The following is a 15,770-nucleotide window of genomic DNA, read 5'->3' on the forward strand; positions in this document are numbered from 1 at the left end:
TTTAATAATTACTTGGAGTGAATGAATGTCTTCCAACTAGATTACGAGCTGTATTAGTTGCAACAAAGATGGTGTCATAACACCACACAGATGTAGATCAGTCATGGCATACTAGATTGACCCTTTTGAAATGTTTAGAAACTCTTCGCGTCCTTTCCTCCGCCCTCCACTCGCTTCCTTCTCAAAGAGCATTGGTGGAGAACATCTGAGGGGAGGAGCCTAGATCTTGTACTTCAATGTGTCAATTTAAAGTCGGATGGTTCCTTACCTTGAAAGCAGTCTATGGGCCAGGAGAAACTACTCCATGGTTCAGAGTTATTTAGATAACCACTAACTTCAGCTAACTTCTCCACGCCTAACAAGAAAATCAAGGGGAGTGATGGGGGCAAAAAAACGTCAATATTTATGCCATAATCACCTCAAAATAGGTCTTGTGGTAGTGTCTCCTGGAATAGCATTGGCTGTTGGCCTGACTTGTGGGAGGTTGGTGTGGGACCACGCCTATGGTTGGAACAGTCTTATTGTAGCTACTTTTCTCTTCCTCAGACGCAGCTTTCTTTCGTCATGTCACTTCTCATGAAAGAGGCGACCCGAAAGATCTGCCGACTATTCAAGGAATGCTCCTCAGCTGTACTGGAAGAAAATACAATTTTGAAGAGCAAACTAGACGCTTTGGTAAAAACAGTTGGGACAAAATTGGAGAAGCGGGAGAAACAAGAGGCACTCATCAAGCCCCTTGATAACCAAGTGGAGATCTGTGTGCTCCAGGTAGTCAGAGCCTCAGGTAAGATGTCCACACAGTAGTTTAACCTTTTATTGTCACATATCACATCACACAAGTGTAAGAGTAAAATTCTTAGGCTTCGGTTCCTGACATTGCAGCACAAGACAATAAGGCAATAGGCAAAATAAGTCAAGATAAAATAGTAGCTAAACGTGCAGTGTTTTAAATCTATCAGAGGCAACATGGAAACATGCTAACCTGTAGATAAGATGGAGGAGGTGCTAGTGCAGTCAAAGTAGAGGTACACACACAACCAACAAGGTTGTTTTAGGGATGTTAAAAACATTTGTGACACAGCCCAATGAAAAGGGCTACCTGTAGGCGAAATCATTTTTCTGTTTTTTACATGTGCTTAAACTACAGATTGTAAGCTTTCAAATGATGCATCATACATTGAAATCGGAAACAAATTGAAGACGACATGACTCATGAGTATTTGAAAGTTGCTACACCGGAAATCACTAAGCACAGAAAATCCCCATCAAAGATAATGAATCCCCATCAAACAACAAGAAACGAAGTCATTGTGTTATAGATTACACTTATTTAATTAACGTAAAACTGTTCGGAAAAATAACGAGTGGGTACTTCACATCTTCGAGTTGAATGTTAGCTAAAAAAACGAAAATCTGAAGAAAAAAAAACAAACGTTAAAGACGAATTTGACGTCTTTCTCATTTCCGAGAGGTGTCCATTTACATCAGATTGCGTCACATTTGTCTCAAATTAATACGACTTGTGAATTCTGAAAGCATATAGCAGTGTTGCACAAAAAACCCACAAAATCATATATACAATGCCCTTTGTAAGTAATGGGACTTATTTTGTCTCTACACTCCAAAAGTTTGGATCTGAAAGCAAACAATTACTGTGATGGTAAAATAGAGATTCTCAGCTTTTTATTTAATGGTAAAATGGTAAATGGACTGACTTATATAGCGCCTTATTCCAAAGCGCTTTACAACGGCCTCTTATTCACCCATTTACACACCAATGGCGGCAAGCTACCATGCAAGGCGCCGGCCCGCTCATTGGGAGCAATTTGGGGTTCAGTGTCTTGCCCAACGACACTTTGACATGAGGCCAGCCGGGGCGTGAACCGCCGATCTGCCAACCTTGCGATCATTAGATGCCGGCTCTACCTCCTGTGCCACAGCCGCCCCAATTTTATTTGATGGTATATGTACACAAATTCCATCAAATAAAAGCTAAGAATCTCTACTTTAACCTCATAATTGTTTGATTTCAAATCTAAACATTTGGAGTGTAGAGACAAAAGAGGAAGAAAAATGCTTCACTGTCCCATTACTTACACAGGGCTCTGTCCCATTACTTACACAGGTCTCTGTCCCATTACTTACACAAGGCACTGTCCCATTACTTACACAGGGGACTGTCCCATTACTTACACAGAGACTGTCCCATTACTTACACAGGGGACTGTCCCATTACTTACACAGGGCACTGTCCCATTACTTACACAGGGCACTGTCCCATTACTTACACAGGGGACTGTCCCATTACTTACACAGGGCTCTGTCCCATTACTTACACTGGGGACTGTCCCATTACTTACACTGGGGTAGTGTTGTCACGATACCAATATTTTACCCTGCGATACTATACCAGCCCAAGTATCACGATACTGAGTAGTAGATACCGCGGCACTTTTGTAACACTTTTTATTTTTATGAACATGCAATGTATTTATACAAGTTACAATAACTAAAAGTACTGAAACCGATATTTTTGTGAATAACATGTTTATTAATAAGTAGTTTGAAACATCAAACAGACCAACTGGCCTTTTGCAAGAGTATAGCAAAGTAGGTGTGTGTGTGTGTGTGTGTGTGTGTGTCTGTCTGTCTGTCTGTCTGTCTGTCTGTCTGTCTGTCTTTCTGTGTCTGTATGTCTGTCCGTCTGTGGGGTCTTTTTCACGAACTTGAAAAGTAAAAGCAAACACTGGCATATCAAAAAAATAGAGGGCTACTTCCAAACTGTAGCTCAAGACTTAACTCAACTTAAGAAAACTCAGTGGTTTTAATTTTCTAGTTAATGCCCACTGAGCTCGCAGGAACCATAGGAACAACTTTGAGGTTGCTAACCTGTTAGCCGACAAAGCTAACGCGATGGGTAGTGGCGAAAAAGGCTGCGTTCGTCAATTCGCTCTGGAAATCTGACCCGCACTCGCGGAACGCCTCTCGTCCAATCAAACGAATCGGTCGCTCTGTGACGTTGCACCCAGTGTGCGCTCCGGCGCTCTCGGAGCGAATTGACGAACGCAGCCGAAAGTGTTATGAGTTGCCCCGCTGGTACCGTGTTCAACACGGTAGTATAGTATTCCACGGTAGTACCGTTGTATAAAGCTTATGGTATAGTAGGCACCGTGACATTTTGGCACCGCGGTATATCGTTGGTACCGGTATATCGTGCAACACTACACTGGGGACTGTCCCATTACTTACACTGGGGACTGTCCCATTACTTACACTGGGGACTGTCCCATTACTTACACGGGGCTCTGTCCCATTACTTACACAGGGCTCTGTCCCATTACTTACACAGTGGACTGTCCCATTACTTACACAGGGGACTGTCCCATTACTTATGGAGCTTTTCCACTACCGTACCGTACCAGAACCCGTGAGCCCAGTTTGTTTTACTTTCTCCACTGCCAACCGGGCCGTACCGGGCCGTAGTACCCGTACTGATTTTAGCTACTTTTCCTGACTCTGAGCAAAAGGTACTATCCGTGCTACGATGTGACGCTGCAGACCGTTGATTGGTCAATGGAAATCGTCATAATAACGTCATCCCAGGTTGATATTTCAGTTCACCACTAACCGCCATTTTTGAATACCACAACAGATTTCGCTCTCGGCAAATGTCATTCACTTTTTCTGTATTTACTTATTAATAAAGATTTGAAAAATTATGATAACCATCTTATTATCTTTAATAATAATTTTGTTTAATGTAATTTCAATGCATCATCGAACCTTTCTTTACAACATGCATAACAAAAAAGAATCGCTATTATGCCAATGTGCTGTGCCTACGCTAGACCGTTCCACAGTCCAGCGCGCTTCAGGTTTTGGTGCTCAGCAGTAGAGGCAGCACTCGAGTTGACCCTGAAATAAAAACGGTCAAAATCATCCCTCTTCTAAAACTGCCATCCCCCCTTTCCATCCCTTATGTCATTTTATCAATGAATGTGGTATTAGTGCGGAGATTGTATGAGCACCCCGGCGTCAGTCCAATGGAAGCGTCAAGCACAGCCTTTCCATAGAAATACATCGCTCCCGGCTTCCGGTTGAGACACGGACAAGATGGCAGCATAAAGAAGGCTCTCCCGTTCAATTACGTTCTTAACTCTTTGACTGCCTGCCATGTTCAGAGCGGAGAGCTCCACACTGCCAGACTTTTGGGGCATTTTCGCTGAACTTTGAAGACCCACCAAATATTGACTTTTCGGACTACATAAACATTGAACATATCTACCAAAACTTTAGACTCTCTTCTTTCATCAGAAAAAGAAAGTTTGTTTCTAGCCTCTTTGAGTGTTTAGAAATCGGCCGTAGAACATAGGGTGGTTTCAGCAAAAACACCTGATTTTGACCAATAAACAGAGAAAACGAGCTTTTTCTGCAGAACTTTTTTTTTTGCTGCACTTTTTCTGTATCATCCGACTCTGAACTGTTTGAAGAGTCGCGCGATGGCCGCGCCGCTCCGCAATGCTCCGCTCCGCAATGCTCCGCGCCGCAATGCTCCGCGCCGCGTTTGGCACATACCCTGATCCGTTTCGCCATTACTACAACCCACAGCAAGCCACTTCCTTCTCCAGGCTTTTATCGAACTACTGCCCCCATCTGGGACCGAAATACATTACACCCAAGTCTGAAATTCACTCGCTAGGTGTAGAACATGTCAATAACGCGATCCCCGCGTTTTTTTTTTTCTTTTCTATAAGACGCCAATTGGCGTCTTTGGCAGTCAACGTTACTATTCTATAAGACGCCAATTGGCGTCTTTGGCAGTCAATCCCTCAAACTTAGAATTTCATACCAAATTTCATACCAAATAAATAGTGAAAGAGGGCAGAGATGAACACTAGGAAAATGGACAAGAAGCAACTGCAGCAACAGTTTCCAATCGAAAAAAGTCGTAGCAACTCTCCCAATGCTAGCAATGATGACCACGAGGGCGATTCAATGCTCCCGGAAAACACAGTAGACTTGGGTCTGATTCTGAGAGAACTGAGAGATTTCCGACGGGACAATAAGACCCAACTCGAGGATATAAAAGAAGAAATAAGGAGTGCAAACGTTAGACTGGAGGAGGCAGAAGGGCGAATTGTGAATGCCGAGGAGAGAATTCAGAACACGGAAGATATCCTGACAGAAATGCTAAAGCTACAGGCCAGGACAGAAGAGAAGCTAACCGACCAAGAGGGCCGCTCCAGACGAGATAATATCCGAATCTACGGTATTCCGGAGGGGGCAGAAAAGGACTCCTCGTCGATGATCACATTCGTGGAAAAACTACTCCTAGAAAACCTCGCCATACCCAACACAACAAGTCTACAAATTGAGAGAGCCCACCGTGCCCTCAGTCCACAGCCACCAGCAGAGGCAAAGCCAAGATCCATCTTGGTAAAGTTCCTCAGCTTCAGAACCAAAGAAACGACGCTCCGCGCGGCATGGCAAAAGAAGGGATTCACCTGGCAGGGGACGCGAGTCAATCTGGACAACGACTATGCTCCACGCTAGGGGTGGGCATCGACGATCGATAATTGATCGATAATTGATCGATAAGGATCTTGGTCGATCACAAAATAAAACATTTGGTCGACCAAATGTTTTATTTTGTGATCGACCAAGATCCTTATCGATCAATTATCGATCGTCGATGCCCACCCCTACCCACGCATTCTCCAAAAGCGAAAAGAATATGCAGAGGCCCGGAGGATCCTGAAGGATAAAGACATCCACTTCCAAACGATGTTCCCAGCCCGGTTAAAGGTGAAATATGGCGAGGGGATCAAGATCTACGAGACCGTGGAAGAGGCGACGCAGGACATGGCTAACAGAGGTCTCCCCATCAAGCCCATCGGAGCCCCGGAGACGCTGATGGAGCAATTGAGGCAGCTGACATGGCAGACAGGCGGCAGGCGGACCGGGAGACGTGGCAGAGGAGACGCAGGCTACAAGGAGAAATTGCAACGCTACAGAAGAGACCCCCCACCCACAGACGGGTAGTCCGGTAAAAGCTGAGTGAAATGATTAGTTATAAGCAACGACTGCCCTACTAATCTACTCAGAATTAAACGGACACTTTGGGTGGGTGAGTTCAGGGGCCTCATTCATAACGGGTGCTTAGATCAAATGTTGATCTTACCCGTGTCGTACGTAGAAAACCACGTCAACGTAGTGATTTATACAATTTCAACGTGAGTCAATTTGATCGTGGAAACGATCGTAGCTCGACGTCGAGTATTCAACTTGCTTACGCACATTACCTACTGGTTATGCGGAGTTATTACAGGCATGTGAGCCGCACTGGAAAAACGTTGCCTACTGTAATTCATGTGAAGTTTAAGTGGCTCGTAATACAATTAACGATGTTGTTACCAGCCGAGAAAATGGGTTAAATTCAAGATTTAAAGGGAACTAATGTATTTCAGTCTTTCTTTATATCCCTCCGGAGCTGTCTATCTCTCTTCAACATGCCTATGCCTTGCCCGGCCACGCGCTAAATGATACTGGATTTCGAGTTGAGTCGGGATGAGGGGGAATGGCACCCCCCCCTGAAATAAAAACAGTCCAAATCATCCCCCTTCTAAAACTGCCATCCCCCCTTTCCATCCCTTATGTCATTTTTATCAATGAACGTGGTATTACTGCCCTCTCCCGCTTCCAGACGCACGCCTACCCTATAATATAGTATTAACGCCCTGTGATAGCGGCTCAAATAGCGGCTGAATGAAGCCAAGTGCTATAATATAATACAGACAGTATATAATATTGTCAGTATTGTCTGTCTGTATTATATTATATTATAGCACTTGGCTTCATTCAGCCGCTATAATTGAGCCTCTATCACAGGGCGTTAATACAAACCTCATTCACCTGCGTTCAATTCCAAGTATGTTTGGTATTTATAGAAGGAAGCACGTACGCAACTTTAAACCATCTCAGCCTGTTTTATAAATAATGCTTACGTCCGTTTAGAAAAATGTGCTTACGTGAAAGTCAAAGATGACGTTCAAGTACTTCTTTATGAATGAGGCCCCAGCTCATACTATTGAAACTGTTTGCTGGTTAGTATAAAAAAAAAACGTGAGTTACCTAGTTGAATAATTAAAATACAAATAAGAATTGGGAAAGGAACGAACGATGGAACCTTCTCATACTGTTATCTCCAAGGGCCCTCTCTGTCTACGGGAGAGGGGTTTTCCCTTGGAGCCTATTGTTTTAGGCTCGTGGAGGGTTGTAGTAGTGACCCCTACCTTGGAAGTAACTCAAGTACTTTTTTCTTTTACTTGTTTTTTAAATGTTATTATTAATGTTTGTTTACAACTGTTTACTGTAGCGACTGGGAAGCTTTTCATGTACATGATGGAAATATCACATGTTATAACCTAAATGCAAGATATAAGAATAGTTTCTTTTAACGTTAATGGTTTACTTAACCCGATAAAAAGAAGGAAGATCCTAACAAAATTAAAGAAAGATAGAATACAAATAGCATACCTACAGGAATCCCACCTTACCAATACAGAGCATGCCAAATTGAATAAATTGGGTTTTAAATATGTATATTCATCCTCATACGAACCAGGTCATAGGAGGGGTGTGGCCATACTGTTATCAAATACAGTGACCTATGAACACATATCAGAGTTTAAAGATAAAGATGGTAGGTTTCTAATGATAATAGGGAAAATAGAGGGAACCCTAGTGAGTTTACTGAATGTATATGCTCCTCCTGGTAGTGACTGGACGTTTTATAGACAGATATTTGATTTAATGGCCACAAAATCTCAGGGAATCTTAATCTGTGGGGGGGACTTTAATGTTCGTTTAAACCCAAGATTGGATGCATCTAGCGGTAATCCAGAGTCAAAACCTATAAGTAGGAAGATAAAAGCATTAATGAAGGAAATGGGAATCATAGATGTTTGGAGAGAATTGTATCCATCCAGCCGGGACTACACCCACTACTCCTCCCCCCATGCCGTATACTCAAGGATAGATATTTTTTTTATTTACAATAGAGACCTACATAGAATAAGTCAATGTGACATAGGACCGATTGCCCTCTCTGATCATAGCCCTATTTACATGTCTGTGTGTCTCAATAGAAAGCCAAGGTCTACAATATGGAGGCTGAATTCAAGTATCCTGAATAACCCAGAGACAAGGGAGGCCATGAAGACTGAAATTAGAACATATCTTGAATTAAACGATAACGGGGAAGTGGCTCCGAATATGCTCTGGGATGCACTTAAAGCAGTAATGAGGGGTAACATCATCGCCACTACTTCACTTATAAAAAAAACTTAGAGGACAAAGACTGCATGACCTGGAAATTAAATTAAAACATCTACAAAGACAACACAGTAACAATTTGGATAACAGGGTGAAACAAGAAATGAAAGACATAAGGAACGAGATAAATGAAATAGGCAACCAGGACATACAAAAAAAACTATTATTTACAAAACAAAGATACTATGAAGTAGGTGGGAAATCATTGAAACTCTTATCATATAGACTAAGAAAACAACAAGCAGATAATGCAATCTATAAAATAAGGAACCCCGAATCCGGAGCGATAGAATGTAAGCTAGACAAAATTCAACAGAGTTTCGAAAAGTTCTATAAAACACTATATTCCCAACCACAAGTGGACAACAACCTACAGATTGAGTCATTCCTAGCCTCTCTTGATTTACCCTCTGTCACTAATGAACAAAATAAAGACTTGGTAGCCGAAATAACAATAGAGGAATTACAATCAGCAATTTCGAGATTGAAGGCAAACAAATCCCCGGGTTCAGATGGTTTCACTGCTGAATGGTACAGATCATTTAGAGAACAATTAGCTCCAACATTACTGAAGGCATTTAATTGGGTACTACAGAAAAGGGAAATTCCACCCTCGTGGAGGGAAGCAATAATTTCAGTCATACCGAAGGAAGGGAAAGACAAACTAGATTGTAATAGCTATCGCCCTATCAGTGTTCTCCAGCTCGATTATCGACTGTTTACATCAATACTATCCAGAAGAATAGATAGGATTCTACCTAAACTCATTCATTTAGATCAGACAGGATTCATTAGACAAAGGCAAACACAAGACAACATTAGAAGGTCATTGCACATTATCAGACATATCACACAACACGGAATAGAGGCAGCTCTTGTAAGTTTGGACGCTGAGAAAGCTTTCGATTCAGTTAGTTGGACCTTTTTATACAAGGTACTATTGAGATTCGGCTTTCATGAGTCTATTATTGCAACTTTCCAAGCATTATATGATAGCCCATCCGCAAGGATCAAAATTAATGGTGCCCTATCGGGATCCTTCACTCTGGAACGTGGAACCAGGCAGGGATGTCCCGCTTCCCCACTCCTATTCAGCCTTTTTATTGAGCCTTTGAGCCAATGGATAAGACAAAATGTTGAAATTAAGGGAATAGACATGGCAGCTGGTGAGCATAAACTTGGTCTTTTTGCGGATGACGTCCTGGTATATCTAACACAGCCCACACAGACAATCCCAAAATTGATGGGTTTATTAGAGGAATATGGGACACTTTCAGGTTACAAACTAAATATTCAGAAGACCCAGGTACTAACACTTAACTATGACCCACCCAACGATATTAGAGGGAAATATAACCTGAAATGGGATGCAGATTCAATAAAATACCTAGGTGTTAACCTGCCAAAAGATGTCTCAAAATTATCTGATCTTAATTATGGCCCTTTGAATGTAAAACTAAAATCAGATGTACTACGGTGGAGTCTCATTCCCTTCTTGAGTTTGAGCTCTAGGGTGGAGTCTGTTAAGATGAACATCCTACCAAGGTTACTGTATTTATTCCAGACTCTTCCAGTGGAGATACCTGCTAAGCAATTTATAGAATGGGACAAATTAATATCTAGATATTTATGGCAAGGGAAAAAACCCAGAATCAGATACAAAACTCTACAGTTAAGAAAAGAAAACGGGGGATTTGGCCTTCCTTGCTTACGAGAATACTATTGCGCAGCTCAATTAAGGCCTGTAGTGTGTTGGTGTACTCCATCATACTCTGCAAGATGGAAGGAAATTGAGAGTGCAATGACAGAAGGGGTTCAAATAGCAGCGATAGTTGCAGATAGTGAATTAATAAACACCATGACAAATAAAAATAATCCCTGGATTAACGTGGCTTTGAAGATTTGGCAGGAGACAGTGAAACTGTGTGGTATAAAGGACTCACTTAAAATGCTAAGATGGTGTGCATATGACACAGACTTCCCTCCAAACAAAACAGATGCTAGATTTAAAGTCTGGGTTGAAAAAGGCCTTTCGAACTATTTAACTTTTGTCCACAAGGGGGCATTCCATAGCTTTGAATCGCTACAGAGAAAACATGGTTTGGAACAAAATGATTTCTATAGGTATCTCCAGGTCCGACACCATTTCAATCAGAATTTAGGGGGAGTATCAGAAGAGGGGGTAACAGGAATTATGGAAGTATTTACATCAGCAAGCAAATCATTGATATGCAACAAGGTGGTATCTAGACTATACAATGGCTTCCGCCAGATCAATCTCAAAACAGTCAATACAATATATATTAAAGAGAAATGGGAGAAAGAGGGTAATTTTACTATTTCTGGGGAGGATTGGGACAGATTATGTAAACTACAATGGGAAACGACATGCTCAAATACGTGGCGAGAATTTAGTTGGAAAAACCTTACAAGGTTTTTTATCACCCCCCTACAAAAACGACATCAGGGGACGGGTGTAGCGTGTTGGAGATCCTGTGGACTGAATGAAGCCAATCACTACCATGTATTCTGGGAATGCCCAAATCTAGTCCCATTTTGGCGGGAGATACACAATAATCTGGAAGCTATTTTTGAAATTAACATCCCCTTCAAATGTGACACCTTATACCTGGGAAACATCTCATTCGAAAATTGGGACAATAACGACAGAAAATTGATATTGATACTTCTGGTAGCAAGTAAAAAGGCTATCACAAGAAAATGGTTAAAGCCAGACGTACCCACAGTGGATGAATGGATAGATATAATTCATGATATATATGTAATGGAAAAGATGTCATACTCCCTTAGAATTCAGGTAGAAAAATTATATCGGATCTGGCCGAAATGGACTGGATATGTTAAACCTGTAAGGTCAGATTTCTGTTGAATTGTTAAAAGAACATGAGAGGGTGATGTAATTGTGTTTATTTTCTTGAATCATTTTCTATTCTAATCTATCATATGTAAGATGAAAGCTCCCAAAGTTCACTCGCTATTGTTTTTCTTTTTTCTTTGTTTGTTTTTGTTTTCGTTTTGTCTTGTCTTTACTTTACTTAATATAAAAAAGAAAAAAAGACTTTGGTCATAGGAACTGAGTTGATTGTGATATGTTGAATGTAATGACGATTGTTGTAACCAATGACCATTGACAATAAAAAGAAAATTAAAAAAAATTAAAAAATTAAAAATACATCGCTCCCTGTCTAACGTTATATATCTAACGTTACATGTTTTAAGGCTGATCTGTACATGATAGTGCTGCATTTTGACATAATTAATGTCGTATTTCCCCCCCCCGTTGAGCTGTATAGCCAGGGGTGCACATAACTTTTTGGGGCCAGTGCTCAGAGGAGCACCTAGGGATGCTGCTTGGTGCTCCCCGAGCTCGCGAGTCACGACCCGTCCCACAGGATGGATAAAAAAGGGATACATGGATAACTTATATTAGCAAAACGACATTTATTCATAAATAAAGATGAACGAACAAATGATTGTGTGCAAAACAAAAGAAACAAATGCAAAATCAAATGACTGCTCTTTAAGCATGAAAGTCTGTCAGACTCCTTTAAACACAATGAAATCAACTGACATCTCTTTAAGCACTAACTGAATGTCTGTTCTTTAAACACACTGAAATAAACGGACATCTCTTTAAGCACTGCTCTGTTCTGTAAACACTGAAATAAACTTTTCAACAAAAAGTTACAACCTAAGCCAGGGCTTGACGCTTACCTTTTCCCCAGGTAGCACTGTGCTACCATGTTGAAAAATTTAGTAGCACACCAAGAATGTCAGTAGCACAATGAAAATTGTGCAATTTTCGTCAACAACGACAACAAATTATCATAATCATAACATATCAAAATGATCATAACCGGCTCTTGGCCGTAATAAAAATGGAGACTCACACAATGTAAAGGGGAAGTAAGAATATAAATTTCAGTTGGCCCACGGTTCGGTATGAACCTCGGTTTTTGGGTCACGGTTCACGGTTCGTTTTTTTTAAATTTATTTTTTAATGCTACTATTTATTTACAAACTGTTACTTTATTTTGCTTATACTTATGGAAGTTTAACATTTAGACACATTCCAGAATATGACTGGTAAATTGTATAATATAAATATATATAAACAAAAAACACTTTCAAATGTAAAAAAATTACATAAACACTTTCAAATGCGATGTGTTGTGGATTGGAACTACGGATCATAAGCTTTCAAATGATGTGTCATACATTGAAATCCGAAAAAATATGACGTTAGAGTCATTTGAATGTTGTTAGACGTCAGGCACATATAGGGTTAACCTCTTTGTAATGAAACCGGAAGCACACAGCGCTACGAACTATGAGAGCTGTATCCCATATACCCATTATGCGCATTTTAAGCGCATATAGGACTCGCGTGAAGCATTTCTGCGACACGCGTTTCTGTTCACTGTTTTCATTCCCTCATCGCTTATACACATAAGTTTGACTGCACATGACAGTAGTTCAGCAGTCTTTTAGTCGCACTGGTGCGATTGAATGTATTTCCAAGTCGCACAGAAATATATTCACTCGCAAATGCGACCAAAACAGTCGCACTGTCGAGCCCTGGCCTAAGCATTTATTTATGCTACAAGCTTAATCATCATCATCACTGCTCTCTTGACTGCTGTTATCACTGTCCTCAATTTCAACCATGGTAGAGGATGTTGTAGGCTATCACTTTAAATAGCTAATTATTTTGATTGTGCAACAAAGTCATATTTTTTTTTTTCCTAATAGAATTCCCAACCATATTCCCTGGGTCAGGGGTCGAGGTGCGATAATGAAGCTGTAAAACAAACGTCTGAACGTTTGAAAGCTTCAGAGAAAAGAAACGTGTCCCTTGGTGTTGTTTTTCCTTTTAGCGACGAGTCGTTCGGGACTGAATTTTCACGTGGTGGCGTGATAACCGTGCGATACGCGATACACGGAATGAAAGTACGAGTTACGATACTTTCCGAATGTTTTCGTGAGGGGAGTCGCCGTGGTCGTCGTCGGTCGACTGTTGTGATGGATTATTCGTCGGGCCTTCGGCTGAGGGGATGGCAAATAGTTACTTAGTGGGGCTTGCAGTGATGCAGCAGTCAGCAGTTGGATTTTGAGGAAGTAAATTCCTCTCCCAGCGGTTCCAGCTGTTGGTGCGCAAGAGCGCTTTCATGCGGCTGATCTGCCGCGCAGCATGCATTTTGGCGACGCATGCGCACTGGCGCACCAGTTATGTGCACCCCTGTGTATAGCGGCACTTATTAAAGTGAAGTGCTCTTATGACACGTAACTCCTCCTACTGCCCCGGCTCGCTCCAGGTCTGTGGTGTATAAAGGAGAAGCGTTTCTGAAAGTACGGTACGGGTAGGATACAAATGCATGCCGTCCCGTCCTGTACCGGTCTGGTTAATGAAAAAGCGCCATTACACAGGACATTGTCCCATTACTTACACAGGGCCTCGGTTTTTGGGTCACGGTTCACGGTTCTTTTTTTTTTTTTTTTAAATGCTACTATTTATTTACAAACTGTTACTTTATTTTGCTTATACTTATGGAACTTTAACATTTAGACACATTCCAGAATATGACTGGTAAATTGTATAATATAAATATATATAAACAAAAAACACTTTCAAATGTAAAAAAATTACATAAACACTTTCAAATGCGATGTGTTGTGGATTGGAACTACGGATCATAAGCTTTCAAATGATGTGTCATACATTGAAATCCGAAAAAATATGAAGTTAGAGTCATTTGAATGTTGTTAGACGTCAGGCACATATAGGGTTAACCTCTTTGTAATGAAACCGGAAGCACTCAGCGCTACGAACTATGAGAGCTGTATCCCATATACCCATTATGCGCATTTTAAGCGCATATAGGACTCGCGTGAAGCATTTCTGCGACACGCGTTTCTGTTCACTGTTTTCATTCCCTCATCGCTTATACACATAAGTTTGACTGTGCATGACAGTAGTTCAGCAGTCTTTTAGTCGCACTGGTGCGATTGAATGTATTTCCAAGTCGCACAGAAATATATTCACTCGCAAATGCGACCAAAACAGTCGCACTGTCGAGCCCTGGCCTAAGCATTTATTTATGCTACAAGCTTAATCATCATCATCACTGCTCTCTTGACTGCTGTTATCACTGTCCTCAATTTCAACCATGGTAGAGGATGTTGTAGGCTATCACTTAGCTCATTATTTTGATTGTGCAACAAAGTCTTTTTTTTTTTTTTCCTAATAGAATTCCCAACCATATTCCCTGGGTCAGGGGTCGAGGTGCGATAATGAAGCTGTAAAACAAACGTCTGAACGTTTGAAAGCTTCAGAGAAAAGAAACGTGTCCCTTGGTGTTGTTTTTCCTTTTAGCGACGAGTCGTTCGGGACTGAATTTTCACGTGGTGGCGTGATAACCGTGCGATACGCGATACGTGGAATCAAAGTACGAGTTACGATACTTTCCGAATGTTTTCGTGAGGGGAGTCGCCGTGGTCGTCGCCGGTCGACTGTTGTGATGGATTACTCGTCGGGCCTTCGGCTGAGGGGATGGCAAATAGTTACTTAGTGGGGCTTGCAGTGATGCAGCAGTCAGCAGTTGGATTTTGAGGAAGTAAATTCCTCTCCCAGCGGTTCCAGCTGTTGATGCGCAAGAGCTCTCCACTCTCTCCAGCTCTCAGCAGCCTCACCCTCACAGAGCATGAAGTGAGACGCGTGCTGAAGGCGGTGGACCCCAGGAAAGCCTCGGGCTGGATGGCGTCCTGGGACGGGTGCTGAGGGACTGCGCCGACCAGCTGGCCGGGGTTTTCACCAACATCTTCAACCAGTCCCTGTCCCAGGCCACCATCCCACCCTGTCTGAAAACCTCAACTATCATCCCAGTCCCGAAGAAAAGCACGGTGAGCTGCCTAAACGACTACCGCCCGGTGGCACTCACACCAATCATCATGAAGTGCTTCGAGAAACTAGTCCGGGCCCACATACTCACACGCCTCCCGCCCAACCTGGATCCATACCAGTTCGCCTACAGAGCCCACAGGTCCACAGAGGACGCCATCGCGACGACTCTCCACGCCACTCTATCCCACCTGGAGAGGGGAAACAGCTACGCGAGACTGCTCTTTGTGGACTTCAGCTCCGCCTTCAACACCATCCTTCCAGACAGGCTAGTGACCAAACTACTAGACCTGGGTCTATCACACTCTATATGTGCATGGATCAAGGACTTCCTGACCGACCGCCCCCAGAGGGTGCGGGTGGGCCCCCACACCTCCACAGCCCTCAGACTCAGCACTGGATCCCCCCAGGGCTGCGTGCTAAGCCCCATCCTCTACAACCTCTACACCTACGACTTCACCCCCGTCCACCCCAGCAACTCCATCGTAAAGTTTGCAGACGACACCACCGTGGTGGG

Source organism: Nansenia antarctica, assembly GCF_963989245.1.
Source record: "Nansenia antarctica genome assembly, chromosome: 5".
In the NCBI taxonomy this organism is placed as follows: Eukaryota; Metazoa; Chordata; class Actinopteri; order Argentiniformes; family Microstomatidae; genus Nansenia; species Nansenia antarctica.